Source organism: Triturus cristatus, unplaced genomic scaffold (assembly GCF_964204655.1).
Source record: "Triturus cristatus unplaced genomic scaffold, aTriCri1.1 SCAFFOLD_354, whole genome shotgun sequence".
Taxonomy (NCBI): domain Eukaryota; kingdom Metazoa; phylum Chordata; class Amphibia; order Caudata; family Salamandridae; genus Triturus; species Triturus cristatus.
The window spans coordinates 19691-41627 of NW_028187648.1; the positions used below are offsets into that span (position 1 = coordinate 19691).

At 44.4% G+C, this 21937-nt stretch overlaps 1 pseudogene; it reads right to left on the reverse strand.

Annotated features, from left to right (window-relative positions):
* Positions 1 to 1476: 1476 nt before the first annotated feature.
* LOC146771005 (E3 ubiquitin-protein ligase TRIM39 pseudogene) lies at positions 1477 to 1890 on the reverse strand (annotated as a pseudogene).
* Between the last annotated feature and the right edge of the window lie 20047 nt (positions 1891 to 21937).

The following is a 21937-nucleotide window of genomic DNA, read 5'->3' on the forward strand; positions in this document are numbered from 1 at the left end:
CTGTTATTTACCCCCGCTCTCTGCCCCCACCCCAGGGTGTGGAATTAGAATAAAAGGAGTCAGCCATGAAAACAAAGCACTCGGGTAGCAAGCGGTGACAACATGTGGTGAAAGGTTTCATAGGCGTTTTGTGAATTACAAATATAATGTAAATGGAGAACTACTAAAGAAGGAACAAGGTCCATAAATAAAAACCCAAGAGTTAGCATCTCCACCTTGATGGAGATGCACAGAAGTGCTGCAGCTCTGCTGCTGGCACGTGGCAGCGCCTCGCGACACTGTGGTGGAGAGTGTTTGCTCCAATTAAAATATCCCTCTTTAACACGGACATTAGAAGGACGTTGGGGGCCCTGGGTCAAACGTATTTTGGGGACCCCTGTTTGTAACAGCTTTCAATTTATGTAACCAGTTTCAGCTCTTTTATGCCCTCTGAGGCCTGGCCACTGACGGTGCACAGGTGCACTCATATTTCCTTTGCAGTATTTGCATAGCACAGATCTAGCATGTAAGACAGACAGTGCAGTGTATTACACTGCACAGCGAGCGTGCACTATCATCGGTGTGTGATAAAAAATAATGATCAAATGTCTTTATTGAAACACTTTATTTTCAAAATTTTGACTTGCCACCATCCTGTTTAAAAGTGTTTGTCAGCACCGCCGCCTACTAGCAGCACCAGGGCAAAGTGCGTTAAAGAGGGTACCCTAACTGTAAGCCCACCTCACGCACACAGGGACTTCTTTGTATACTTCAGCTTTTCTAATATTTCTCTTTGTACCTGTCCGTAAAAGTCTGTCCTTGTTCCTCTGTTCACTTTATTTTATACTATGCATGTCACAGTCGGTCCTTGCATCTGTCTCTCTTAATCTCAGTGACAGTTTCTCTCTCTCTCTCTCCCTCTCTCTCTCTCTCTCCTTCGCTTCTTTTTTCTGTTTCGCTCTCCTTTGATTTGTTATTTTCTTCTCCTGTTTCTATTTGTTCGTCTCTATTTCCTGCTGTCTTTACTTCATTAATCTATGAACATTTTTGCTTTCTTTAATTCTTTTTTCCTCATTCTATCTTTATTGCGCCGTTTCTATTTTCCCCTCTATTTTCTTTTCACCCCAGTTCTCCCCTTCCTCGTTTTCGTTCCATCTATTTCACTTTCTTCCTTTCTCCAACAGACTTTCTGTTTCCATATTCTTTCCTCTTTTATTCCTTTGGTAGGTAAAAGACATTCATTTACAACGCCAAAACATCTAACGCTCACAAAAGCGAGACCACTTTGCATTGCAAATGCTTGTTTCACCCCTTCTTAGAGCCCCTGCATTTCCACTCTGCCTATTACTGGAAGAATTACGCCTCCCCCCCGGAAATTTGGCTCTAGTTGAGCCTCTGACCCACCTCTAAAGCACACATACTTCGTTCCCTTTGGCTGCCTCGTGGAGTGCCATGTGTACTGGGTCCACCCCTGCCCCAGCTCTGTAGCACACATACCTTGTACTCCTGGGCAGCTTCTCGGATGGGGAGCACCGTGTGCTGCTTGTGATCACGTGACATGCTGCAGACCACACAGATGGGCTCCTGGTCATCTTCACAGAACAGTTTCAGTTTCTCTTCGTGCTCTCGGCACAGATTCGCCTCCTGGGGGGTGGCACTCGGTACCTGATGCTGTTTAAGGATTTCTACCATGTTCGCCATCTGCCTGTTGGGCCAAAGGGATTTACTTTGAGATATTTCCCTGCACTGAGGGCAAGGGAAGTCTGTCTGCAGCCCCTCCCTGCACCGAGTGATACAGGACAGACAGAAGGCGTGTCCACACTCCACAGACACGGGGTCTGTGAAAAATTCCAGGCAGATGGAGCACGTGGCTTCTTCTTTCAGGCTCCGGAGCTGGTTTGCTGCAGCCATGTTCCTTCCTGCCCGTCCCGAGAGGAAGTGTTGAAGTTAAGTTTCGTTTCTCCCAGTTTGTGAAGTGGGAGTGTCTGTCCCTCCTTCCTTACTCCCCGCCCACCTTAACCGGCTGCTGCACCTGCACAGAACTGCCCTGAAACCTCCTGCAGCAAAGCAGGGAGTGTCTGTAGGTGAGCTGCGATCACGTGCAGCTGAGCTGAAGTGTCTGTGTCTAACCCGGGCCTGTGTGCAGCAGAGCAGGGAGTGTCTGTAGATGAGCTGCGATCGTGTGCAGCTGTGCTGAAGTGTCTGTCCCTAACCCGGGCCTGTGTGCAGCAGAGCAGGGAGTGTCTGTAGGTGAGCTGCGATCACGTGCAGCTGAGCTGAAGTGTCTGTGTCTAACCCGGGCCTGTGTGCAGCAGAGCAGGGAGTGTCTGTAGATGAGCTGCGATCGTGTGCAGCTGTGCTGAAGTGTCTGTCCCTAACCCGGGCCTGTGTGCAGCAGAGCAGGGAGTGTCTGTGGGTGAGCTGTGATCGTGTGCAGCAGAGCCGAAGTGTCTGTCTCTAACCTGGGCCTGTGTGCAGCAGAGCAGGGAGTGTCTGTAGATGAGCTGCGATCGTGTGCAGCTGTGCTGAAGTGTCTGTCCCTAACCTGGGCCTGTGTGCAGCAGAGCACGGAGTGTCTGTGGATGAGCTGTGATCGTGTGCAGCAGAGCCGAAGTGTCTGTCTCTAACCTGGGCCTGTGTGCAGCAGAGCAGGGAGTGTCGTAGAAGAGCTGCGATCGTGTTCGGCAGCGCCGCCGAAGTGTCTTAATCTAACCTGGAAATGAATGTGTGCACCAGAGCAAGGCGAGTCCGCAGCAGAGCTGGGAGTAAAATGTATGACCTAAGAGTGTCTGCATGTTAGCTGGGAGTGCCAGCGGTTTACCTACGAATTTAGGAGTCTATATTGGGGGTATCTGCAGGTGTGTAATCCAGGCCCCTACAGCTCCTGCGGTTCAGGGGGCAACACTTCAGGAGCCTCCCATACTTTCAGGGGGCCCCACTCAGCCCAAGGCTGACGAATGTCTGTCAGATATCACATGAGACGCTCGGTGGCCTCTTCGCATTTTGCGCCTCCACAGGCGGCATCAGTTTGCGCAGCGCCATTGGGGGCCCTAGAATGTCTGAGCCTGTGCTGGGTGTGTCCACCTCCGAGACTATCGGGGTCTGCACTGTTGGTGGCCCTAGAATGTCTGAGCCTGTGCTGGGCGTGTCCACCTCGGAGAGTATCGGGGTCTGCACTGTGGGTGGCCCTAGAATGTCTGAGCCTGTGCTGGGCGTGTCCACCGCTGAGAGTATCGGGGTCTGCACTGTGGGTGTAAGGCAGTACAACATATTTATGACAATACACCGTTCGGCCAAGAGGGCATCTTGGCGCTAGGAACAAAACTAACTTGACAGAGCAGCATGAGGTGGGAGTGAGTGCAGCAGAGCAAGGAGTGTCTGCCGGTGCGCCGGGAGTGTCTGAATGTTTGCTGTGAGCGCCACCATCATGAAGCCTGCATCCGCCCTGGCTACTGACCCTATGTTATTTATGACATGACATTTTACCGTCTTGGCTTTTGATAAACTGTATATTGCGCTGCGGGATTTAATAGTGACAGCCACACTACGAGTCCCAGAATGCAATTCACCGGTAGCTAAAAGGTCAGGGCAGGCTGAGGGGTCATGGGGTTACTTCTCAGTTCAGGATTAGAGTCGAGTGGCGTGCCTGCTTATCTGTGAGTAGTGTCAGAGAGCTGTCAGTAGTGGGACATTTTGGCACAGTTATCAGGGCCAGGTTGGGAACCAGGGGCTCCGCTGGCATCCTTAACTCCTGTGCCTCGCAGGGTGCGTGCGCCTTCTCAAGTCTTGGCGATGGTAACCAGCCCCCACCAGGAGATGGCCGCACGTGCAGGGCCGATTCTAACGTGGGGCGACCGCACCGGGCGCTGACGTCGGGTGGGGGCGTCGTGTTAGAAGTATATCACGGGTTTAAAAGCACCTGCTGGCGCATTCCTGCCCCCCAGAACTTTTCTGGCAACAATAAAAATATCAAGATAACTCTGGTGATTAATGTTCTTCCTAGAGAGATTGGGAGGTTTGTGTAGTGGACGTTTTGACTCACCATAAGGTGCACAGAGGGTTAATGTGCCTGCTGCAAAGAAAGTGTACTATGCAGATCACAAACTGCATTTAATGTAAATAGGACAGTGGGTTACTGCTTTTGTCTGAGAGATTTTTTGTTACGTGCAGTTTATAAATTACAATCCTAACATAGACCAGTCAGCTGTTAACTGTCATCAAAGAGCTTAATGCAATACATCCCTGGCCCTGTGTTGGCCAGGTAACCTCTAATAATGGTGGTGGGAGGAGGGGGGGGCAGGGTGGGGGGGTTAGGCTGGGTAGGGTGGGTTGGGTGGAAGGTCAGACAGGTGGCTATATTGACGTATGCTGGTAACTGGTATATTGGAAACAGTAGGTTATGGTGTAGCAAAGGGGCAATGCCAAGATCACATGACATAATTAGATGGGGGTCCTAAAAGTGCTATCCTTAAATATTTGTGGCTTAAATGACCCTAAAAAGAGACAAATGGTTGCGATAGGCTTACAAACCATGGGTGCGAACGTCGTATGCTTACAGGAAACTCACATCGAGGGCACACAGATACATATGCTAAAAACACTGGGGTATAAACTGGTTTGTGCAACTCCACAAGGTGTGCGGATGCGGGGGGTCGCTATATTAGCTAAGGGCCCAGGGTACATTTTTAACCGCTCTAAAGCCGATAGATTTGGCCGCTGGGTAGTGTCGGAGTGTCAAGATGGACATGGGCAAAAGACCACTCTCTGTTCTATTTACGGGAGCAATAATGACGAGCCGTCAGTCTTCCACGAGATTTCTAATGAACGTACGCACTGGCCCCTACCCTTAGTGGTCTGCGGGGATTTTAATATTAATCTCCCCAGCGACTGGTCGTTAAGGGATGATTGGCAGTACAAGGCCCGGAAACCTAGAGTGTTTAAGGCAATGAAACATATGTGTTATACACATGGGCTTGTAGATGGCTGGCAGATCTTAAAAGCTAATGATCCTGGTTATACCTTTTTTTCTAACCCGCATCGCACACACGTAAGGATAGATTACATATTGATGTCCAACTCACTTAGATCTAAATTTCAAATTGAGAAACTTCCTCGAGTTCGCTCAGACCATAACCCTTTAATTTGCACCATAGAAATAACACCTGGAACTATAACACCTATTTCCTGGACATTCGAAAAATCCTTGCTTTTAGACGATTTGTATTGTGTCCACATGAAAGAGTGGATTCCTAACTTTATAGAGGACAATATTGGGAGTGTATCAATTGAAGTAATGTGGGACGCCTTAAAAGCAGGGATTCGAGGAGAAACAATGCAATACTCATTAAAGACTAATAAAATAGCCAGGGAACATCTGAGAGGACTGCAGGAAAATCTTCGACTTGCTGAAGAGGAGTTGATAAGCGTAACTCGAGGGAGCCAGGAGCTAGAAGATATAAATAGAATTCAAAATTTGGTGGCAATTGCAAAGGCCGCAATTACAAATATTTTTACTGCTAAAGCCATAAAAAAAGCAACCGCTCATAAAGAGCTCGTGTATGAGGTTAACAAGCAAGTTGGCTATTCGTAAGAGACAGCAGGCCTCAGTAAATTTGATACGGGAAATACAGGATCCAGAGGAAGGCCAAATAACTGATCCGGAACGAATTAGAGAGGCATTTTGGCGATTCTACAGCACCCTGTACACAGAAGAGGGGGGAGGGATCCAGATAAAATCGAGAGCTATTTAGATGGAGGAGGCACCGATAGGTTTGACAAACAAGATCAGCTTATCTTAGATGAAATTCCCAACAAAGAAGAAATTGTAACTACAATCCAAAACTTACCTAAAGGGAAAGCAACCGGATTAGATAATATACCATCGGAATTCTATCTAGTATTTATAGAACAGATTAAAGATATTCTATTTGACCTAATAATACACATTTTTAAAGGGGGGCAGCCTCCAAATTCTTGGTCTAGGGCAAACATAGTTATCTTTCCCCAAAAAAATAAACCCCCGGATCAGCTGGGCTCATATCGCCTTATCACACTAATAAATGCAGACTCCAAATTATACTCAAAACTGTTGCCAAATGGAATCGCCCCGATTATTCATAAAGTAATTGCCAAATACCAACATGGCTTTGTTCCAGGGAGATCAACCACTAATCACATTCAGAAAGTGATCACCTTGTTTGATAGTATGGATTGCACCGGAGACCCTATGGCATTGGTCCTTCTCGATGACGAGAAGGCCTTTGACAGGGTCTCGTGGCAATTTTTGTGGGCTGCTATGTCTAGGGTTGGGATTAACCGAGGGTTTATTCATGCTGTGCAAAAATTGTATGTGAATCCCAGGGCCATGGTAATGGTGAACGGTAGCCTCACTAAAGAGTTGATCACATCTCGTGGAACTCGACAGGGGTGCCCATGTTCGCCACTGCTCTTCGCGATCTATATCGATTCCTTTATTACTAGAATAGAGGGAAATATCGAAATAGCACCGATTTTGTCACAAGCATACCAAACTAAGATCTTGGCCTATGCAGACGACATTGCTTTTGTAACCGCGGATCCTAGCACAGCTATGCCGGCTATCTAATGCGAGGCTAATACATTTGGGCTCGTATCCAGATATGCACTCAATCAGGGGAAAACACAGATCGTGCTGAATAACAAAAGCGAGATGTCTGACCCCCGAGTTGTGGATAAAGCTATATACTTAGGAATTTGTATTACATCTAAACTTGAGATTCTGGTGGATTTAAACATGAAGCCATTGTTGGGCACCATACAGAAAGATCTTCGTCGCTTAGACAATTTACATCTATCCCTAATCGGCAGGGCTATTGCCTTGAAAATTGTGTTTTTCCCTAAGATTTTATATTTATTTAGGGCAATATGCTTAGAATTTTCAGATCAATGGTTTAAATCTATGGAACGCACCTTCTCGAGTTTTATGTGGGCGTATGCACAACCTCGCCATGCGTATAAATTTTTGACCCTGTCAAAGGAAAGAGGAGGTCTGGCTCTCCCAAATTTAAAAGCATACTATTGGGCATCTGTGCTGCTCTATAGTCGTGAATTATTACAGAATACTGGGATAGAAATGACACCAGAGGGTGATTGCCATCTATTTCCAATTAACATTGTGCAACAAAAATTATGGATATCTTTGGCGACATCTTCATGACAGCTATCATAAAAAAGTGAAACTAAAAACATTGACGAACGGGTTTAGGGTATGGAAAGCTGTGAGAAAAATGCTGGGTATTGGACGAATATCATTTTATACTCCCTTAAGGGATAATCCGGTTTCGCCGGAATTTTTAAAGATAAGTACTTCAGCAAGTGGAACGAGGCAGGTATAAATCACATTGGGTGCTTACTCTACCCTGTAGGGATACAATCTTTTGAGCAACTTAGGGACAATTATCGATTGGACCGGCGGGATTTCTTTAAATATCTTCAAATTAGAGACTTTCTAATACGAAGGGTGAGGGGAGGGATTTTTCCGGGAAAAATAACTCTAGTAGAAACATTAATTCACATAGGAAAAACACAATTGGGGGAATATACTCCCTTATAAATTTGCGGTTTCCGGGTTGATCTGGAGAAAACATCTCAGAAGTGGCAGGAGAAAATTGGCATAACTATGGAAAAATTTTACTCTGCATACTCCTTGTTTCAAACAATTCTCATGTCAACAAAACTCCAAACGCAATTCTATAAAACATGCTTCTTTTTATATTACACTCCAGATAGGATCGCTAAATGGGGGAGTGGCAAGGGGACATGTTGCCCAAGATGTATGCTATTTAATGCTGACTGTGTGCATATTTTTTCTACCTTTGAAGGACTAACATCTTTAAAACAAAACATTGTGAAGCTTTTATCGACCGTACTGCAAAGAGAGATTGTTTTGTCCAGTGAAGTCATATTATTGGGAGCGACAGATCCTAGCACCCCCATGCCGGGTCAGGAACTTATTTTTATAGCTATGGCGGTTTTAAGAATGTGTATCGCCGCGGCCTGGTTGGATCCCAATGCGCCGTCTTTCCATCAATGGCTGGCTAGGCTTCTCGCAATCTCCCATCTGGAGGCTGCTATTTATAAACGGAAAGGGAGGATACGGCGTAAAAGGGGTTGGAGAATTTGGTCCCCATTAATAGAATGGTGTCAATCCCAAAATAACACCTAGAATATTGTGAAGTATAATTAACTTTATGATTTAATAGAAAGTGGTAGTTTACAGGGATAATGTATAATGTAACAGGATGATGAACTTGTGCGAACATACAAATCTTTGTTTTTCTTGTATTTTATTATTAAGTGTCTGACCTGGGTGGGTGGGGGGTGCGGGTTTGGGGTATGTTTAACTATGGTAAAATCAAATAAAGATATTTAAAAAAATAAAATAAAAAATAAAAAGAGCTTAATGCAAACTGCAGGGTATAGATTAGGGTGTTATGCTTTTTTTCCCCCAGTCTTTCGTCCTTCTAAAGTTGGGAAAAGGGTTCATTTGGATAGAAATCAATTCTGATTATTAAAGAGAACCCCCAACTATGGTGTTACATTTTACATTCTTAGTTTGTGCTTCTCCAGACCAAGCACTCTTAAACTGTCCTGCCCACCAGTATGGATGACATGTCACTCCTCACTTGAGACATTATAGAGACTTGAGGGGCCCCTGTTGAAGGGTGGTAGTGAGGGAATCCATGGCGAAGGCGGTCATGAGGGGGGGGGGGGCACCAACAAACATTGTCGCACTGGGCACCACCAGAACTGGATGTTGGCGAACTAGGGTACGGATGTCCAGGTCGTCTACTAGGATTACATTAATGGAACTCCATGCCATCTCCTTGATTCATTTACATCACAAAAGCAGCACTACAGTGATCTCACTATAGTGAATGGAAATGTAGGACTTGCTTGGGGGATGACATGGGTTTGAACATTGGGTGATCCTATTAAAGTCTATGGAGGCCTGCTGTTCATCATACAGTGAGTAGAAGTGAAAAGAGGGTGGCACCTGCCAAATGACAGGTATGACCTGAGAAGAAGCATGACAGTTTCCCACGACATGCTTCAGCAGAGGGCGAGTGCTTCCATGTGATGGCTGGCTCAGCATAGAGCAGCCTATATCCTTCGTGAGTTGTTATGAATGTTGTGTGGGTCTCGGGACAAAAGTTAGCAGGGTATTTAAAGAGTGCATCAAATGAGGGAGGTACTCTTGTTGCTGAAGATACTCTGATCCTATGAATGCACAAGCACAGTGGAGGGTAATTATGCATACAAGGCACCATTGGTACAGAACCAGAGAGTGCATCAAATGAGGGAGGTACTCTTGTTGCTGAAGATACTCTGATCCTATGAATGCACAAGCACAGTGGAGGGTAATTATGCATACAAGGCACCATTGGTACAGAACCAGAGAGTGCATCAAATGAGGGAGGTACTCTTGTTGCTGAAGATACTCTGATCCTATGAATGCACACGCACAGTGGAGGGTAATTATGCATACGAGGCACCATTGGTTCAGAACCAGAGAGTGCATCAAATGAGGGAGGTACTCTTGTTGCTGAAGATACTCTGATCCTATGAATGCACAAGCACAGTGGAGGGTAATTATGCATACGAGGCACCATTGGTTCAGAACCAGAGAGTGCATCAAATGAGGGAGGTACTCTTGTTGCTGAAGATACTCTGATCCTATGAATGCACACGCACAGTGGAGGGTAATTATGCATACGAGGCACCATTGGTTCAGAACCAGAGAGTGCATCAAATGAGGGAGGTACTCTTGTTGCTGAAGATACTCTGATCCTATGAATGCACAAGCACAGTGGAGGGTAATTATGCATACAAGGCACCATTGGTACAGAACCAGAGAGTGCATCAAATGAGGGAGGTACTCTTGTTGCTGAAGATACTCTGATCCTATGAATGCACAAGCACAGTGGAGGGTAATTATGCATACAAGGCACCATTGGTACAGAACCAGAGAGTGCATCAAATGAGGGAGGTACTCTTGTTGCTGAAGATACTCTGATCCTATGAATGCACAAGCACAGTGGAGGGTAATTATGCATACGAGGCACCATTGGTTCAGAACCAGAGAGTGCATCAAATGAGGGAGGTACTCTTGTTGCTGAAGATACTCTGATCCTATGAATGCACACGCACAGTGGAGGGTAATTATGCATACGAGGCACCATTGGTTCAGAACCAGAGAGTGCATCAAATGAGGGAGGTACTCTTGTTGCTGAAGATACTCTGATCCTATGAATGCACAAGCACAGTGGAGGGTAATTATGCATACAAGGCACCATTGGTACAGAACCAGAGAGTGCATCAAATGAGGGAGGTACTCTTGTTGCTGAAGATACTCTGATCCTATGAATGCACAAGCACAGTGGAGGGTAATCATGCATACGAGGCACCATTGGTTCAGAACCAGAGAGTGCATTTTCACATGAAATGAATGCCCTATACTTTGGTAACTAAGTCTGAGCCTGAGAAGAGAGGGTACTACTTGTTGTGAACGTCATAATTAGGAGGCAGGAAATTGTGAGAGTCTTATCAAGAGCTGGAACAGGGTATATTTGGAACATGTACTTCAAAGACAAGTATTCTGGGTGACAATAACCAGGAGTTTTCGTTGTAGATACCTGTGACGAAGGTTCTTGACGAAATGAGGAGATGGAGATGCACAATAAGGTAAAAGCAAGAAGCTTTATTAGGAGGAAATAATCCCATCCAACCTCCCAGGCAGGAGGCAGCCAGCAACTGTCAGTCCCTTCAAACAACAACATTACATCGCCTGAGCCCAGCTCCCCTGTGACATCACAGAGTTCCAGCTCAGGCAAAGTAACCAAGGGAAACGGCCGGAATACCACACACCTCCCTCCTTATCAACATAAAGTGAAAAGAAGAATAAAATGAATACGACGAATAGAGAGAGAAAACAAAACATTTTGCAACATAAGTTAAACATACGCCTTCAAATAACCAGGTCTTTTGACCACACGACGTGATGCACCAGAAGATTTACTGCAACCTTCACCACCATTATTGTCACCAAAAGTTCCAGGGAGATCCGCAGGAACAGTTTCACTCCCAACCGTGTTAGCACAACAAACCACTGCTGGAGCAGGGTTTTCTATTGAAAATTTATTGAGATTTAAACTCCCGTTTATGTTATATGTCATGATTAAAATTACTAATTTATAATCATTAATTATTAATTTTGTTAGAAGTCTTGATTAACCAACATTACTAATGAAGAGAAAATTACACGCGGGAATGCATATATGTTGCTTTATTAATTCGTGAACTAAATTGGTGAGCAAATTAATTAAATGAATGTCGCAAAAGTGCTATTTGTTTCGTGTTTGCGCTTTTAAATAACGTGCTCTAATGCTTCTTTGTGTTGCAGACGGCTAGATAAATACATACACATAAGGGTATTAGTGGGGATTAACACTGTATAATCATTACGATGTGGTAACGTTGTTTTGTGTTTCTTTTAATTAAGATGGTTCGTTTTGGCCTAAACCAAGATGGCCGCTATTTACAGCCTGCACTCGAGTGATTGAGATTTGACAAGAGGCCTTGCTGAACATGGTTGGAAGTCACCTGACCACAGCCTCTGTCTGAATTAAAAGTTTCCGTGAGGACGGCAACCCCGGGCTTGCTTCCATTTGCCCTGGAAAAGAATAAAGCCACAATGAACTGAGATAACTTGCGGTGGCTTCACTATGGTACCAAGGAAGAGCATTCATAAATGTATCGTTCCCTCAGCTCGAGTTTCCTTCTTCCGTGTTTTTATTCTTGTGATATTTCTGAGCGGAGGTTTTCTAAATGTTGCCAAGCGACATCCTTTCCTGCTCGCTCTGCTCAACGGCTCAACGGACGTTTAGAGTTTGTTTGTTACTTTTATTTTTCAAGTTTTATTATAAATAATGTTAGACTAGGGAGGGTCTAAGGCCACTTCTTCCTGAACCTATGTTCGTGAGGATCGATGCTGATCGTGAGGACAGCGACTCGGGAGACTTTACTGAGAGACCTGTCCTGACCCATTTAGCTAGAATAGGTAACTATAAGAATAATGATTTTGCTATCGATTGACTTTCATTTGAATTAATTTAGATAAACAACCATTTGTTTGAATTCCAGTGTCGGGTGGTTATTTCTTTGTCATTTATTGAGTTTCAAATGTATTTCCTATGTTTAAAATCATGACTCAGGACAATTTCTTTATGGTCACATTGACCTCGCTTTAGATGCAGATTGGTTTAGGTTTCTCTCCTATATTCAGTGTGGATAGAGTAATAGAATGAATGTCAGTGTGATGGGCCCTAGTGTATGATAAGTGTATGTGCGTGCGACTGTGGATTTACTCTGTCCGTGGAAGTAGGGAGATTTTATATGCACCGATCTGCAGCAGTTTCCTGGTAGCAGTATGATGGTTTTAGATTATTGTCTTGATCTGATAGATTGCTTGTACATAAGCTTTTGATTCATTGATTTGTTGATTGATGTTGGTATATGTACTAATACTATATGTTGAGGTCGTCGTATTGAGTTTTATGTAGTGTGTACGGCTTCTGGAACGTGGGGAGCTGGTGACGGTTCCGTAGTAGGGCAGAGGGAAGTGAGTGCTGCTCTCGGGAAAGACGGGATTGTTGGCCCTGTACGTATGCGGGGAAAAACGTGTGACAATTGAAGTTGCGCGTCACATTGTCTGGGTTCGGAATCAGTGACATCGTCGTGTGTTACTATTAGGGACATATTTTCGGTATAAAAGGAGTGCGTATGGTAGCGAAGGTTATCTGTGAAACTCAGGTCTTAAGTCCCAGGGATCCGTAAGGTTCGCCGTTAAAGCTTACTGCTGGAGTAGTAATAGGTATTCTCTGAGCTTGTCTGAAGGACTGGGCAGAGGTAAGCGCTGCTTGGTTAATGTGTGTTATAATTCTGTAGGGGGACAGACTGTTCGCTGTTCTTGGGAAAGGCAGGATTTTGTGTGCATGTGCTACATTTTCTGGTGTGAAAGTGCGTGAATGTATGAGCATTTAGTTGATTGTGAGACTCTTTGGAGCAGTCCTAGAGGAAACAGTTAATGGATGCATGTTAGAAGGGCAGAGTAGAGGGATGTGCTACTGTGTCAACGAAAGAAATTATTCCGTGGTAGAGCAGAGGCAAGTGCTGTTCTAGAAAGAAGCGGGATTCTTGTAAGAAAGAATTTCTTTACTATTCTGTGGTTAGCGAAGCAGACAATGGAGATGTTTATATGTTGTAACTAATAGATTTTGTAGAATCTGAAACGAAGTCTACTAAGAAGGCTTTGTAAAGGAGGGGTAGGCGAGTGACAGGAGACATAGCAGAAGGGACTGCAGCGACTACTGACGTCATACAGACCGCGCTGTGATTGGGCAGTGGATCAGAACAGTGCTCGCGCTAGGATTGGTGCGTTGGTGTGAGCTGCGCAGGGATTGGAAGGAGTACAGGGTGACGTAGACGCTCCAGGATTGGTGCGTTGGTGTGAGTCGCGCTGTTATTGGACAAAAGATCGTACAGTTGCGGAAAGGACTAGAGGGTTGTAGTGAACGCGAAAATGTATTATCAACCGGAGGAAAAGAAAAAGAAATCCTTGTTCAGTAAAATTAAAAGATGGTTCGACAAGGATAAGAACATAATAACTAGAGAAGGTGAATTGCTACCTCCGACAAGAACTCCTGCATCCTTCATGGTTGCGAAATATGGGTATCATACCTGTATATGGTTAGATAACTGGGCTAAGTATACTAAAGAAGATGGTGTCTTAGCGTTCCCGGAACATGGTTCATTTAATCTGGCCGTGTTGAGAAATTTACAGGAAAAAATGATGTGTCTAGAGCCTAGACCAAGGCCGACACAGTTCGAGGCGTTGGTGGAATGGGAAGATGAGGTGCATGAGCGAGAAAAGCAGAGGAGTGGTGTGGAAATATGGATTTTTATGGTCGGTTATGTCCCCTATCTTGGACCCCAACGGTTTCATGTATAAGTTACAAGTACATGTATGTTCCCTCCAGTTCCAGTTATGAAGACGCAAACACATGTGCGTCCACCGTCAACATGTCCTCTTTCAGATCCGCCATGAATGGGTCAGATATTCCTTTCCTAAGTATGAAAGGCCACCGACTTTATGTGGTTCACTTTCCACATTTCTACAGATTCAGGCGAGTAGGCCCGAATTCTGTCTTCAAGCCTTTTCCTGCCTTCTGCCTCTGAAAGCTCCAGTCTGAGCCTGCATCTGTGACCATGAACTTTGTCTTACTCCCTGCGCGGCTAACGGTGCCTGATCCAGCCCGTAGCCTGCCAGAAAACTGTATTTCACCTTCAAGATTATCTCCTCCGCCCCTCATCCGATGCATTCCTGTCTAGTAGTTTAGGTAAACATTCCTCCAGCTACCGCGCAAAGGGCCAGGCCTCGCTGCCCTCATGCAAGTAATTCATAGCCCTGTTACCATGGAATATTCCTACCCCCTCGCATCTAGTGTAGACACTTAGACGCTTGTACACGCACTAACAGTCAGTATAGTCAGTATAGAATAAGATTCTATCCTAAGAGACCTCTCTTTTTGGATAACACAGTTCTTTAAACATAGGATATTAGATATGATTTGGGATTAGGTTGACATAACCCCAGACTTCTGTCTCCACATGTAGAGCTAAATGTCAAGTCCCTCTCTCCCCCTAGTTGCACGTCAAATCACACGTCATGCTGCTGCGCGCACATCTCTGCCAAGTATTTTTGCTGACATTGCGAAATTCTTTCATGGAACCACCCATTTGTGACATCATACCTAATGACGTTCTTTAGTTACGCCTAGTTACACCCATTTTAGTTACGCATGTATGTCTTTATCTCTGTTATCAACTGTTACACCTGCTGCATCTGTTTCACTGTAATGCCTCTTCTATAAAAATGATTACCTGTCAATAATGTATGTTCCTTCCTTCCTGAACTTTCGTGGTGATGGAATAGAAGGCCCATAATTCGAATTGTGTTCCTTTGTATAGGAATAAAGCCGTTCCGAATCTCTAATACCACTGATTCTGCCTCTTATTTTACTGAGCTATTCTTATTAATTTTCCGCATCAAATTAAGTACCGGTAATTAAATTATTTACCACATATATGGCGCCCGAATAGGGACACTTTCTCATCTCACGCGCCGGAGGTGCGTTGCAGGCCCGGTCTCCTGCCACAGCTGGACGGACAACAACGCGTACCCACAGGATTTCCTGTATCTCCCTCCTGCCGAGCGGGGGTAACTGAGGCTGCGATCAACACCCAGACGAGGCGGTGAGAAGTGCGAAGTATCCCGACCAGAGCCTAGCTGAGAGAGCAAGATCCGAGGTATACAGAGGCCCACCAAGTTCCGAAGTTCCGAAGTATCGAGTCGAGTCCAGTCCGGTCCAAGTCCAGTTCAGTTCAGTTCCGAGGCCTTCCGTTCCGAGCTACCCGGTGAGTACCATTGCCGGGGAGGCGTTCTGACGTGCACATAGGTTGTGCCGGTCAAGACGGGTTTGGGTACACAAATCCGGTCTGCACTGTTTCAGCAGTGTATCTGTACTGTTTAGCAGTATATCTAGTATGTCTAGTATATAATTCAGAATTACCTAGTTAGTGCCGAGTATTATGCTTAGTGACTAGTTCCCTAAATGGCCATCATTGTTGTTCATTAAATGTTAAATGTTTTAAATACGTTCAGCATATTGTGGTGTGAATGACTGTTCATTATTGTGTTTTGTTGTATTAAACGTGTTCAAAATTAGGTCTCAGATCAGTTCTCAATATGCCGCTCTTTTCGAAATTAAGACAGATCAAAACTAGAAAAGGGGTACTCGAAGAAGCTGTTCCCATTCCTCCTAGGGACACTCCAGGGTACTTCATGTATCATAAACATGGCCTGGACGCCATATTATTTCTTGATTTATGGGTAGACTACACTAAGGAATTACCAGAAAGTCAGAGGTGGCCCGCAGCTGGGACCTGGGACGCAGATTGCATCATGAAAGTAGAGGAAGAATTATGGAAAAAGAAAGCTAGACAATCACAGAAAGATGCCATTGAATTATGGCGTAAAGAATCATATAGACGTACAGAAAAAGCACTCAGACAGGAAGAGAAAAGTAAGGAGAATTCAAATAAAGTCCGGGAAAATCTATTAATTGAAGAAGGTACCCGAGCAAAATCAAGTGGTACCCAGTCATGACAAAGACCCAGCAGGTTTCCACCGTGAAATTAAAGACATGTTGCTCATGGGAGAGTATACCTATCCCGACATTATGAAAATATTAAAGGTATTAATGCCTGCGGGCATTTACGAAAAACTCAAAGAAAAGGATTGGGAGGTGGGAGACCAAAAGATAGATTGGACAGCATTAGAAAACGAAGAAACAGCTCGAGGTCCAGGTTTAGGGCTTGGGGAAAAGACCAAAATACTACCAGGTTTATTAGTACAGGTACTGCCACGTTTATTAACTACGAAAAAGGAAGACTGGGGTGCAATCTCAGCCTGTAAACAAAAGCAAGATGAAGACACTAGTGATTTCTATGCCCGATTCGAAAAATGTTTTGGTATAAATAGTGGAATAAAAGCAAGTAGCGAATCGTATCCACATCTGTTTGTGACAAAATTAGTTGAAAATGCCTTGCCCCAAGTTAAGAATAGAGTATTGAAATTCGAGAGTACCTGGCAAGGTAACACTCCGTCACAAATGTTACAAATGCTACAGTACCATCACAATAGAATTAGAGAGGAACAAGAACATGAACAAAGACGCATGAAAGACACGAAAATGAAAATGCTAGTTTCCCAGACAGTTCCAGCTGACGGCCATAAAAAGGGTATGACACAGTCCAGTGTTTCAGCAGGTTCTGTAAAAGGGACATGCAACTATTGTAAACAACCAGGTCATTATGTACACGATTGTCCAGTTTTAAAACATAATATCGCCATAGGTAATACAAAAGAAAGACCACGGCCACTTAGACAGGATCAGAACCAACAAGGAGCCCCGCAGCATGCACAGTCCATGCCAGCTTCGCAACAGTCTATGCCAGCTCCACCACCGCAGCCTATTGCTGCCACACCAACAACGACACAACAGATGTACCAGACCGCACAGTATGACTATCCTGATTATCAACGATACTCATGAAACAGCCTAGAGAGGGAAGTTGGCTTACCCCTTATCGAGGTCCCTGTAGATCAAGAAGGACCTTATGTACACAGTGAACTATTAGGCCAAGATAGAAAATTTTTACTTGATACAGGGGCAAGCCGAACAACCATAAAACGTAGTGAAGTTCCAGGGGCACCCCTCTCAGGCTCACAGAATATTTCCCTTGGTTTTTCAGGAAAACCTATCATTAACGAAGTATCACAGCCTCTTCCACTTACGATTGGTCCCTTGACACGAACTACAGATTTATTACTTACTAAATCATGTCCAGAAAACCTGTTAGGTATAAAAACATTGAAAGCTCTAGGAGCTATAATATGTTGTTCTCCGGAAGGAGTAAGATTGTTTTTACGTGATTTCAAAGGGCACTATGTGTCCCGAGACATGGATCACCGACTGCAGACTTTACCCACACATTTATGGGCACAAGGCCCTACAGATGTTGGTTGCATGAACATTACACCATATCGAGTCACACTAAAGACAGGAGTGGTACTACCACGAATGCGACAATACAAGTTACCCCCAGATGCTGTAGTGGCTTTACTGCAAATCATTGACAAGCTTATTACCCAAGGAGTGGTTGTGGAAACCGACTCCAATGTATGTAATTCCCCGATAATTCCGATTCTTAAACGAACTGATCCAAAAGCCCCGCCAGTATATCGATTGGTTATTGATCTGCGCGAATTAAATAAATGTATTGTACCACAATACCCCGTAGTCCCAGACATTTCTTCATTACTGACAGCCATTGATTCCGAAGCAACATTCTTTTCTGTAATTGATCTCAAGAATGCCTTTTTCAGCGTCCCAATAGATCCGGAAAGCCAATACTTGTTCGGATTTAGTTTAAATGGACGAAGCTTTAAATTCACACGCGCACCTCAAGGATTCACAGAAAGCCCCAGCATCTATAGCCAAGCACTGAAACGAGAACTTGACAGTATCCACATGCCAGTCAACACTGCCCTGCTTCATTATGTCGATGATCTGCTGATCACCGCTAGAAGCGAACCTGAATGTGAAAAAGCCTCACTGACGGTTTTACAATTTTGGGCCGAAAAGGGGCACAAGGTGTCCCCTTCTAAGCTGCAATTCTGTGTCCAGCGAGTTGTTTACCTTGGGCACTCGCTGTCCAAGGAGGGAAGGCAGCTTACGTCAGATCGCATCCAGTTAATTGCTAACATGCCAATACCCAAGACACAAAAGGAGGTACGGGCTTTTATAGGCCTCACTTCATATTGTAGGCAGTGGATCCCTCAGTATGCATTTCTAGCAAAACCACTCATTCAGTTGACAACACAGGAGGCGGCCACATCGACTGTCCTCCCTTGGACTCAGGAACATACACAAGCTTTTGAAAACCTAAAGAAAGCTTTATGTCAAGCACCTGTTTTAGCAACACCATGTTACAATAAACATTTTACGCTCTTTGTTACAGAACGCGAAGGTACTGCCTTGTCAGTACTCACACAGGAACAAGCAGGATCACACAAACCATGTGCTTATTTTTCTAGTACATTAGATCCCGTAGCTCAGGCTCTGCCTGCATGCCTGAAATCAGTGGCAGCGACAGCTTTAGCAATCAGACAAAGCGATGCCATAGTATTAGGACATCCATTGACAGTACAAGTACCACACGCAGTAGAGGTTCTTGTGAACCGAACGCAAACACAACACTTGACTATAGCAAGACTTACCGGTTACGAATTGACATTGTTTCAGCCACACATAGAAATCAGACGTTGTAGTACATTGAATCCTGCCACACTTTTGCCAGTAAACGGAACAGACCCACTAGCACATGATTGTATTGAAGTTATTACTATCACGACGAAACCCAGACAAGATTTGACAGACGTCCCATTGTCAAATCCAGACCTGACGTTGTATGTAGATGGTTCATGTATGAGAACAAGTACAGGAGAGAGCTAGTGGCCGCGTATGCAGTCACAACAGACACTGAAGTCATTGAAACATATTGCATAAATACCTTGTCAGCTCAAGCAGCAGAGCTCATCGCTCTGACACAAGCCTGTATTCAAGCCACAAATAAGAAAGTCAACATATACACTGATTCACGTTATGCATTCGGAGTTGTACATGACTTCGGCGTGCTGTGGCGAGAGAGAGGTTATTTAACTTCTCACGGTGCCCACATTCAGCACGGACCCCTCATTCATGCCTTATTAGATGCAATACATCTACCCACTGCAATATCAATTATGAAATGTAAAGCTCACACGAAAGTTACTGATATCATTTCCCAAGGCAATGATCTAGCTGATAGAACAGCTAAACAGACTGCTCAAACTCACACATCTGACATGACAAAGACAATAGTTCTGACACCAACACATTGCATGACGGTTAAGGATCCCGCTCTTGACGTAATTGACATACAGACACATGCTACACCAGACGAAATAAAGAAATGGACTGAATTAGGAGGGATCCAAACGAATCAAGGATGGATGACGAAGGAAAAATCTGTATGGTTTCTTCCCGACTCAATGGTCCAAGTCATCATTAATACAATACATAGTCCAGCGCACCTAGGAGAAAAGGCTATGCTAGACAGCATTCAACACATTTGGTTCAACAAACATTTACGAGCAGCAGCTAAACAAAAAGTTCGTACCTGTATGATCTGTTGTCAGTTTAACCCAGGTAAAAGCATTCCCGTAGAACAGGGTGGATTTCAGCCTCCTGATCACCCTTTTGAAGTCCTCCAGATGGATTATATCCAGATGGAACGATGTCGAGGATTCAAATATGTTCTCGTAGTTGTCTGTGCTCTTTCCCGTTGGACAGAAGCATACCCGGTTTCAGATTACACTGCCCCGACTACTGCCAAACAGTTAGTTCGAGAATTCTTCCCACGGTACGGTTTACCACGTGTTGTCTACTCAGATAACGGCCAGCCGTTCTCATCCGAACTAATGAAACACGTTTCACTTTTGTTAGGCTATCAATGGAGATTTCACTGTGTCCGACACCCCGAGGCAGCAGGTCTCGTGGAACGACATAATCAAACTCTGAAAATTAGATTGTCCAAAATATGTAGAGAGAAAGGTGTCGATTGGGTAGTAGCCTTACCAGTTGCGCTCTTTTACATGAGAATGGTAGCACATTCTCGAACAGGGCTATCCCCGTATGAAGTGATCTTCGGTAGACCACCAAATATGTGGGGGACGCCTATACCACGCAAAATAACTGATGTTGACTGTAATATGCTGACAGATTACCTGGCTTCCTTGATGTCTGCACTACAATCTTGTCGTTCACAGGTAGCTGCAGCCTTTCCCGACAACACCGAGGTGAAACCCCATGACGTAGTTCCCGGGGACCTGGTGTTAGTGCGAAATTTTGACCGGAAAACTCAGCTGGATCCTAGGTGGAAATCGCCTCAACTTGTACTACTCACCACGAGGACAGCCGTGAAGATCGAAGGTCGCAAAGGATGGTTACATTCAAGTCATATCAAGAAATTTCATGGACTACCGTCTGATGTAAACGTTACACCTCGCGTGTCTTCACCGATTGACTCAAAGCTTCCTTTGGTTGAACAAAGCGATAAGGAACTATACAAACTAAAATTACGGTCTAATAAGTCAGACAATTTGATTGTTTAAGTCCTCTCCAAGGTGAATCGGTCGAATTTGTCTCTGACATGTATCCCCTAGACCTGACTAGAGAAAGAAACCGAAAGATGCAGTTGAAAAGGCATGCGTACTGTAAATCACTGCGTAGTCATTGCACAGTGACGTTATTAATTTTGTTTTTCTTAAGTCTTTTAATATTCACTGCAAGTATATTGTTGCACATATATTATCCTATTTCTAAACATGTTTACAATGTTACTGCTGAACATTCTTTTAGTGAATTACCCCCGCATGAGTTGTCCTATAGATTTGCGCTGCGCAATAACACTTTCATTAGTATGCTACATCATTCCCATCAAACCAGCAATGCCACAAATTGTTGGATATGTGGCCGACTCCCTCCCTATCAGAACTATAAGGGAGTTTTGCCCCTCTTTCCCTATCCGTTCACACACAATGGCTCCTGTGGAGCATGGTTTAGTTTGATCAATTCCCTAGATTCGGATTCCGCAGTTTATCAAGACAACTGGGTATGGGGAAACCTGAACTTAGTTTTGCTTAAAGTCTGCTACCCTAACAAGGAGGGACTTCCCAAAAGAACAGGAACTGATCTAGAAAATGAAGTATACGGATTAGGTAATTTTACACTTAACCTCATGATCCTGAACGTTGAATCTGAAGCTACACCAATCTTGTCCGCCATGTCCGTATTCCCAGTAAAAGGGGAACTATGTATAAGAAAGAATGGCTCCATACACATGGGCCATAGTAAATGCACCACTGTGATAAAATTCAGTGATCAAGGCAAGTCTACATTTAGAGCTTCTCGTCATTCCTACTTTATATGTGGCCAGACCGCATATATACGCCTACCTCTAGATTGGGATGGTACCTGTTACATAGCATTCCTCCTACCACCTGTTTTCCTAGCTCCTCCTGATTATCATAGAAATACTCATTTAGTACACAATAGACAGCAGAGAGATCTCCCAATCGTCAATTACACTGAAACAGCATGGGAAAAATACACAGATTTCAATAAAGGTTTCTTCCCCTATATAGGTACAGTCACTAATAGTAAGTTGATACGTAGATTAACCAGAACCCTTGAAG